Raw genomic sequence first — 9,749 nt, 5'->3', positions numbered from 1 at the left:
GCTAGATGAACCAAATGGCCTTAGTTTACTGAAGAGAGAGAGTAAAATATTATTATAATACAGCTCATAGCATAGATGGAAACTATGCTACTTATATGGCCATTTTCAGATAAAGAGTATTTCCAAGTCAAACCCACATTTATGTATTTTCAACAGTGACTGTGTATAGCTAGCCTGGCATGTGCTAATACTTAAGTCACCTACATTATGTGGAAATACAAACTCCCTTACAATGCACTACAAATTCTCATAAATTTTAAAAACTATCTTTGACCTCTTGACTTGACTGAAAGTAAGATAGCAGGTATTCTGTGACAGAAGAAATTACCTTAATTATAATAAACAGTATATTACCTCTTTTCCAGAAATATAAACATGTCTACAAGCCTCAAAAATGCCTCCTAGAAGAGAACTATACATAGCTATAGATAGTCAGGAAGTCTTCATAAGTTTTTATATGGTTTCAGTAACCATTTTTATATACCTTGAAATACAAGCAGTGTCTCCTAAATGGTTCCAGCATTACAGCTCAAAGTTTGCTTTCCATTGCTGCTGTTGATAGTCCTAATCTAAACCACAAGAATTTGAGCATGAGTATTTTAAATTACATAAAAAAAAATCTTTAAAACTCAAAGCATTTAGAGTTTATTTGAAAATCATACCAATTTAATGGCAGGTCACATAACAATGAAAGTCACAATCAAACTGATTCTATTTTCTGTTCAAGAAGATCTTGTTTTGCCAGCAAAATCATGTTTTCAGAGACAGAGAGGAGCAAGGCTGTAACATTTATGTCACTTTAGCAGGCCACACTTCTCTTAAGAATTTATTTTTTTCTTTCAAAACTGATCTTGAATAGCCTGCAATAAGCCTTTGCTGCTCAGCACCTACAATTTCCTACAAATCTAACAAGCACACAGCCACCTAAGTACAGCTTTAGTAAATAGAATCTCCCTTCATGCAGACACAATTCTCATATACCTGTTCCTTGGTACATGCAGGGGTTTTTGTACGTACAAAACACCTGTGCAAAGAAATAGCACATGTGAACCTGAAAATGATTTTGAAAAATCTGGATTCTATCATATGTGTACAGAAGTGTTGGCAAGTTTCTAAAAAAAACCCAACCAAAAACCAGACAAACCAACCTGCTGCCTCAGGAGAAAAAAGCCTGGAAGTTGCACTAACTAAATAAGACACCATATTGAATTGCCTGTGAAAAATGTGTTGCAATATTTCATCACCAGATGATGTTTGAGTGTTTGTTCTGTGTTTGTTTGAGTTGTTAAGGTATGCGGGCAGATGACCAGGGTCTGGCATTGGGTTTAGCTGTCTGAACACACCCTAACTATTGAACGTGACATGAGAAATTGCCAGACGTACTGAATAACAGAGTGAGAATCTGACAAAAGTTGCAAATTGCACTGACAGGAATGGCTGGATTTCACAGGTAGTTAAGGGAGAGTCAGGGCAGAAATGGACAAACCTCAGGGATAATTAAAGGGGGGTGATGGGGACCTTTTGGGGAGCAGACTCTTGCAAAGCCAGTGGTACTACCTAGGTACAACTGGGACCCATGGGGTAGAAGTAATTACATGCAAGTTGTTAATTTTGGGAAGAGAAAGTTAGAGATAAGGAGGGATCAAGATGGATCAACAAGGAACAAGACCAGCAAAATGGAGAGCAATTGGGGAATAAAAGAGACCTGACACATGTAAGCAAGCTACTGGTCAGTGTGCTCATCTGGCTCACGTTGTTCACGTTTATGAGTGCTGTGTGAGTTTGTGTAGGTGCCTGCAAAGGCTGGCTGTGCCTGTAATGTGTGTGTTTGTGTGCGTGCGTGTGTGTGCCCACTGGGAAGTAGCCTGGCTACAGACTGCCTGGAAAGAGAGAGAAGCTGGCACCTCACATCTAGCAAAGTTCAATGGACTCAGCTACCTTTAAAACAAGTAATTTTATTTTAACTCTGAACTGGCTGACATTAACAACTTTAAGCTTGTAGGCTCAATTCACACTTCCTCTCTCACTAAATATAAGGAAAAATCAAAATACATTCTGATGTGATCCATCAATTCTTGTGTCTCTTCTTTCTATATGTTTTTTCTCCCTCCTCAGTTCACCAGACAAGTATCTAGCAATTATTTGGTTTTTCGAACATACTGGGATGGCTACAAGACCATTTATTCATATCCTTTGCTAACAGAAACACTTTTACTGAAGTCAAAGGGCAGATTAATATCAAAAGCATTCATTGTGTAGCAGTTCAAGTTTTAAATAAATTCTATTGATGTAAGTTTTTCACATAGGAAGCAGAATTTCACCCCTAACAGAGATCTATTATTTTCTGCTAATTAGAAGAAACTCAGAAGAAAGACCTACATTAGTCTCAAGTCAGAAACAAGAGTAAAAAAAGTGCATCAATTAAGCACATTCAATAAGCCACCTTTACATCAGTCTGAATGATAATTATCTTAATAATTTTAGTGTTATTTAAATTAGCTTTTTGTATGCACCATATTTCTTAATGCATACTACTTACGGTTTAGATGAGTCAATGAAACAATATAAAAAGTAATAAACTTCCAGAACAGTCACCACACAGCAAACAGGAAGTCTGTATTTTGAACTAACTCCAGGTTTGATAAATGAATGACCTGTATAGCAAGAGTCCCAAAATAGTTTTGCTTCTATATATTTCAAAATTCTGTATTTAAAAAAAAAAAAATAACTGCAGTTCAAATCTCTACAAATCTGCGAATCTCTACCTTTATCTTAAGTATTTAAGGAAAGACTGTTTTGGGTTCCTGACAACATAGATTACTAACAGTCAAAAAGATGGAGAAGACACCTTAATTAAGCACGCTGTTATTGTCAGACAACAATCACAATGCAAAAAGTTCTGATTCTATTCATTCTACTTTACATTGCAGGAACATATTTGGGAAGATAATGTGTTAGTATAGCCAGGGCTTTAGAGATGGAAGTCAGTTGAATAAGGAAATAAAATATTATTTTACATAAGAGAAGATTGTACACTAATAAAGTAAAATAATAAGACAAATGTCTGTTTCATTTAGAAAACAAATATCAACAAGCTTTGGCATGGTTTTTGACAGCACTGATCATCAGCCGCCACTGACTTCTCTACTGTTCATGTTTAGCACTAATTGGAAAATCCAACTTTTTTTCATGTGACCTATCCTGCAATCACTGCACATGAATAACTAACTTCTCACTGAACTCTGTCTGCTTCACCTGCACTCAGCTGTAGAACCTGAGTCCTGCATATTGCAAGTTCTTCAGGACAGAAGATATATCCAATGCATTCCCTTTATTTTGAAAGGAAAAACGTGCATTTGCCTAAGGAGAATTTAAAGACATCATGCAGACTTCACATTGATAAAAACTAGAGAACAAAACTGGTTTGTATTGGATGTTCGGTATGACAAATCTTTTCTATAATAGCCACTGATCGTTTACAAGTGCTATATAATTTCAAATGAATGTATCAGCCTTGGGTACAATACATTCCTTCTTTAATGTGTCTGCCTTGACACAGATCTAAGCAGGTATATATTTAAAGACTTATTTTCTTTTTAATAAAATTGGACAGATTAAATATGATGTGCTAATGTGCTACTTCAGGATTTGTGGTAATAAAATGCCAGAGAACAAGCTGCAAGCTGTTACTTAAGATACTCAAAGAATTAATTTTATGCTGGCATATACTGTAATTAGAAATAGCTCTGTGCATCATGATTAAACTAGTAGCTATGGAAACCGAAGCAGACTAGAATAAGTGTAAAAGGAGAATACTGAATAAACCAATCATAAAACTCCTTTAATCCGTTTATTTTTAATCTTTTTCATAATGCAAATTGGAATACTAAGGGTAGATATTACTTTATTTTTCTTAACCTTTGTATGTTTGGAAAGAACAGTATTCTTTCCAAACTGCTTCCTAGTAAAGGTATCAGATTTTGTTTTCACAGGAGAACTTCTCAGCCCACAAAATCTTAGGTGTTAAAAGCACACAATTTTTAATGACCCATTTTGTATTAAATAATTGTATATATTTATCCCTTTATAAAATGAGAACTCGGTGGTTTCAAAAGTGTAAAATCTCCACTGTGCTCCATCCCCTTGACAATTCTGATAGCCACCTGCTGAACATTCCAGTTTAGCAATTTCCTTATGGGTGGGGGGGAGGATGGACATATCTCCATGCATTACTCACCTGATGCAATCTCAAATGCTGAATGAGGGGGAAGAATCACTTCCCTTGCTAAGCTGGCTACACTACTGTGGCCACCAAGCATGCAGAGAGCTTTCATCACACATATTTAAATTCTTTTTCACCCTCAGGTCCTTTACTAAAGAGCTGTTTTGTGGCCACTTACCATCTTACGCTGTTGCATGGGGTTATGCCAGCTCAGCTGCAGGACTTTATGTCTGTTTTCACCGAATTTCACCAGGTACCTTTTGGTTCACTCCTACAGCTAGTTGAGGTCCCTTTGAATGCGAGCCCTGTATATAGCCCAACATATAGACTGCCTCCCCCCCTCACCCATTTCACTGTCATTCACAAACATAATTAAGCTTCAAGCTGTTCACCTCTGCTCTTTGAGACATAGAGTGCAGCTGCTTTCCCACCTACGTTGAGGCCACCAGTCTATAATGCTGTAAGAAACCATGTCGAAATACTTAAGTCAAGGTAATCATAATTGTTTACCTGTTCTCCCCTTGTCCGCAGACCCAGCTGTCTCATTACAGAATAATAATCAGGTTAGTCAGACATGGTTTTTCCTTGCTAAAGCCACGCTGGCTGTTCTCAACCACCTTAATTACCTTCCTGTGCTTGGCAATGGCTTCCAGGAAAATTTATTCCATAATATTCCCAGAAATTGAGAGAAGACTGTCCTGCATACAGTTTCCTGGATATCCTTCTTTTCCCTCTTGAAAATGGGCATGTTATTTACCTTTCTCCAGTCACTGGAGACCTGTCCTAATGACCACAAGCTTTCAAAAAAGATGCAGAATAGCCCTGTCAGAATAACAGCAGCGTTGGATGCACATCCAGCAGTCTCAGTTTGCTTACATGGACTCTAACTCAATCTTCTTCTAACAAAGCTGGCATTTCCCCCAAACTCTCCCAAAAGGCACAGAGGTCTGGGAGGCTAGTGACCAGTGACCCAAATTTAGATTTTCAAATCTTGAAATGGAAAAACATTAGGTATATTAGCTATATTAAAGATTCAAACACTGTACCTGCCTTCACAAAGAGACAATTTATGCCACCCTGTGACAATATTTGGTACATTACCAGGCCATTAATGTAAGAGAACTGTTCAGAAAAAACACTTTTCTTAGAAGAAGACTGTGGCAGGGTACCTGGTCCAAATAGATGTCATTCTCTGTGCTGTGGCAAATGATGAATAAACATTTCAGATATGATGTCTACTATCAGTACCTTCAGACAGACTGAAATGGTTTTCAGGTCTGAAAAATCTGACATTGACATGGTCAGAAAAGATGTTGGTTTTGATTGGGATCATGTTTTGAAATGAAAATATCATATAGAACAAACTAAAATCTTTTTTCCTGACTCCCAAAATAATCAATACAAAAGCAGATAAATACTTAAACTTCCAAGTCTCTTTTCAAGAAAGCACTCTGTGCAAAAATTCTATTTCATCATTCTCAGTTAAGCACTTTCCTGCACTTCTGCTGCCTCCCTTCAGCAGTGCAAATATTCATAAAACAAAATATGCAGAGCAATACTTTGAAGGACACAGACATCTTTTTTTTTCTTTTTCTTTTTTTCCCCTGCTATTTCTGCCTCTGGTTTTTGCTTCAAATAGTGTTTCCTACTATTGTATCTCCTCTGCTCCATCGGAGCTAACAGCTTTGTATCTCTGTGCTAAAGGACAGAAATCTAGTAGAACCAGCAATTCTGACAGGACCTCATCAACATTCATCATACTAGCAACACTTGAGTAAGGAAATTATATCTGTCATTATATTCATCTTTAAATTCAAAATCTGTGACCTGCATAGTGACTACATACAACATTTTTTTCTGCATTTGCAGTCACACCTTCATCAGTAGAGGTAGGTAATCATTCCTTCCCAACTTTGGAAAAAAAGGGTAACAAAACTAAAACTGGGTTTGCATTTGGTTTCGCGACTGTATTTTTACAACTGAAAGTGAAGAGAATGTAAAAGTCTATATCTATAAAAACATGCTGATTAGCCATGTCCATTTCTCACAACCTATGCAATTTTTGCACTGAAAGATGAGGAGAAATCTCCAATTTATATCTTTACTATGCTACTGGAATGATTATGGTTTTAGAAATCAGTTGAAAAAATTTACCTCTCAGAGTACAGGGATGTTGCCAATTAATTTAAGTGGGTTTGGGGAGAAAAGAAAACAAAAAGGCTTCAGTAAAATGAATTAGTATCCAGAATAAAGAAATCATATCTAGCTAGGATACCTGTGAAATTTTACCTGTTCTGTTAATAAAAATGAGAAGTCCTAAACACAGAAGTCAATAGCAAAATATTCACTATTTTTTCCTACACCAGTATCAGTCCCTTCATTCATTTATGCTATTATCGTCCACTCTTTCCCCATGCTAATAATTTCAGTGATTGCATTAGCTTTCACATACAGCATCAAAGCATATCTGACAATACCCTGACCGGTTTCATTATTAGCAACAGGATTCTCACCGAAAGTCAAAATTACTCAGGAAGATACGACAAGAAGGGATTTTTTGGAACACCAGAGAGCATTTCTCTTTTCAAAGATCACCAAAATGTTGCATATTTCACAAGCAACATTTTGGAAACAGCCTTCTCCAACACGCTCCCTCCCACTCACTAGTAGCAGTATATTTTATTTTCTTTAACAGAAAATTGTTTACTGCAACTTTGTTGAGCCTACACACCTCAACAACATCTGTAGCAACTGCTGGACTGCTTCATATGCTTAGAAAGACAGAAACAATCACCTACCAGGAATAAAAAATATTTCTCTTGGCAATAAGCCAGGTGAGTTGGTGTGATGTCACTGGCACCTACTATCAATCATTACTATTTACCTGCAGCGAGTCTGGGGCCACAACAGCCAGTATCACCAATAAGATTTCTATCACCCTTACAATGGCTCTGCTTTTACTAAGAACAGCTCCATGAGCACACAAATTACTAAAAAAAGGAAAAGTAATATTATATAGCTGGCAATTTAAAAACCAGTGCTCCTATATAGGATTATCATCCTATTTGGAGAGCATGATGATTGATAATAGAAACATGAAGAAATTAATGGAACTATGTTCAAGTTAAAAGCACTGTACAAAACACTTTTACATTTTTACATTTGTTTCTATGAAATAAATACAGAGTACATAGTGGCATTTTGCAACTTTCAGTGCGTGCTGGCTGGCAGTGGCACAAACAGATCTACATGAAAGAAATCTGTTCATAAGATTTTAGTTTAAGAAGCAAAGAATACAATACAAGGAGATTGCACTTGAAACTAGAAAAAGCCCAGATATGACATCAGTAACATATTTGCTTTTCCTTCATTACAAGGATTTCAGAACAGGAAGAACCATGTACTATTATACATTATTTTCTTTATCAGAGTGGCATTTGAGGGCTCTGACTGACAGGGACAGAAATTTTTCGTTCTGTTTCCTTGTGCAGGTACATGAGCTATTCCTCGGTATGATTCCAGACTACAGTTTACAAGCTCCAGCTTACAACATAGCTTTTCTAAAATAAACTGAAAATCAGCAGTACCTTGATTGGAAAATGAGGTTGTAACATTATAAGCAATACTCACTCATTTATCAAAACTTTATATTTTTACCCAGGTTGATTACCAGGTCACAATCTGCATCACAACCTCATGCTGTACCACAGTTAAAGTCCTGTCCTGGTTTCAGCAGGGATAGAGTTAATTTTCTTTCTAGCAGCTGGTGTAGTGCTGTGTTTTGGATTTAGGATGAGAAGAATGTTGATAACACAGTGATGTTTTTAGCTGTTGCCAAGCAGTCAAGGACTTTTCAGCTTCTCATATCCACTTGCCAACAAGAGGGCAGGGGGCACCCAAGAAGCTGGGAGGGGACACAGCCAGGACAGCTGACCCAAACTGGCCAAAGAGATATTGCATATCATACAACGTCATGTTCTGTTTATAACTGGAGGGTGGGCTGGGAAGCTTGTCAGCTCGGGGTCTTGCGGAGCATTGACTTCGGGTGGTGAGAAATTGTGCTGTTCATCACTTGTTTTGTATATATTATTATTATTATTTTCTTTCTGTTTGTTTGTTTTGTCCTATTAAACTGGTTTTATCGCAACCCATAAGCTTTTCTTTTCCCTTTTCCATTTTCAATGGAGTGAATGGCTGTGTGGTTGTTTTAGCTGCCCGCCGGGTTAAACCACAACAAATCCCTAGAATAAAAATTCCCTACATTTCCCTCATATATTTCCCTACCTTTTTATGCCAAGCATGATACCACAAAGGCTTTCTAAACCTGTATCTGTGTATAAGTGTGCTGACCTGAAGACCAAGGGAAAAAAGCCATACTTCCTCAAGGTTTTCAGAAGGACTGAAACTGAGAATCTGCGGTGCTGAGAAATAAGGGAAGTTGAACAGAAGGACATAAGACCCTTGATAAGGTCTGCCAAGAGATAATATCCCATTTCATAATATCTGGAGTTTGTGGATAACCAAGCTGTACTGCAAGTCAGCAGACACCTTAGCACAATGCTTCAGTTTGCAGACCTGGTAAAACAAGTTCTGGATAAAGACCTGCAAAAGCTTTTGAAGAGGGAGGAAAACTATATAGGGAGTCTCCCTTCCATAGCATAGATTGTACATCAATCCCTCCAGATGTTTTTCCACTCTTGAAATGCAGAAGTTAATACAGAACAACTTGTATAAACAGCTAATGGACAGAACACATCCTTCAGGACCATTCACAAATCCTTTGTGTTAAGTGGTAGAGCCTTAGAAACTCATATTGGAGCCAAACTGGAAGAAGGGTGAAAGCAATAAGCAGTGAAAGTGATGTGATAAGCTCTTTTTCCACTCTTCTCCCCTCTTCTTCTCCCCACCCCTGAAAAGTATTATTTGGTTCTCTACCTCTATGCAGAGATAGATTATGCACCTAATGCCCAGATGAGAGAAAAGATTGGAGAAAAGAAGGCTCCGGGGAGATCTAATTGTGGCTTTCCAGTACCTGAAGGGGCCTACAGGAAAGATGGTGGGGGACTGTTTATCAGGGAGTGTAGTGACAGGACAAGGGGTAATGGGTTTAAGCTAAAGGAGGGTCGATTTAGATTAGATGTTAGAAAGAAATTCTTTACTCTAAGGGTGGTGAGGCACTGGAACAGGTTGCCCAGAGAGGTTGTGGAGGCCCCATCCCTGGAAGTGTTTAAGACCAGGTTGGATGGGGCTTTGGGCAATGTGGTCTAGTGGGGGGTGTCCCTACCTGCAGCAGGGGCGTTGGAACTAGATGATCTTTAAGGTCCCTTCCAACCCAAACCATTCTATGATTCTAGGATTCTATGATTTGATTTATTTTCCCTAGTTTTTGAGAAAGGCTATGAGCCAATTCTGTTGGTGTTTTAATAAAAGCCCTTTGAATTTTAACTTAGCCTGTCGCAATTAATGAAGATCTGTCAGAAAGGCTATTTAAAAATGCTTGGGCACAATTTCTTTTCTTTTCAGAGAT

This window comes from Grus americana, chromosome 4 (genome assembly GCF_028858705.1).
Source record: "Grus americana isolate bGruAme1 chromosome 4, bGruAme1.mat, whole genome shotgun sequence".
In the NCBI taxonomy this organism is placed as follows: Eukaryota; Metazoa; Chordata; class Aves; order Gruiformes; family Gruidae; genus Grus; species Grus americana.
This window is presented reverse-complemented; position numbering follows the sequence as displayed.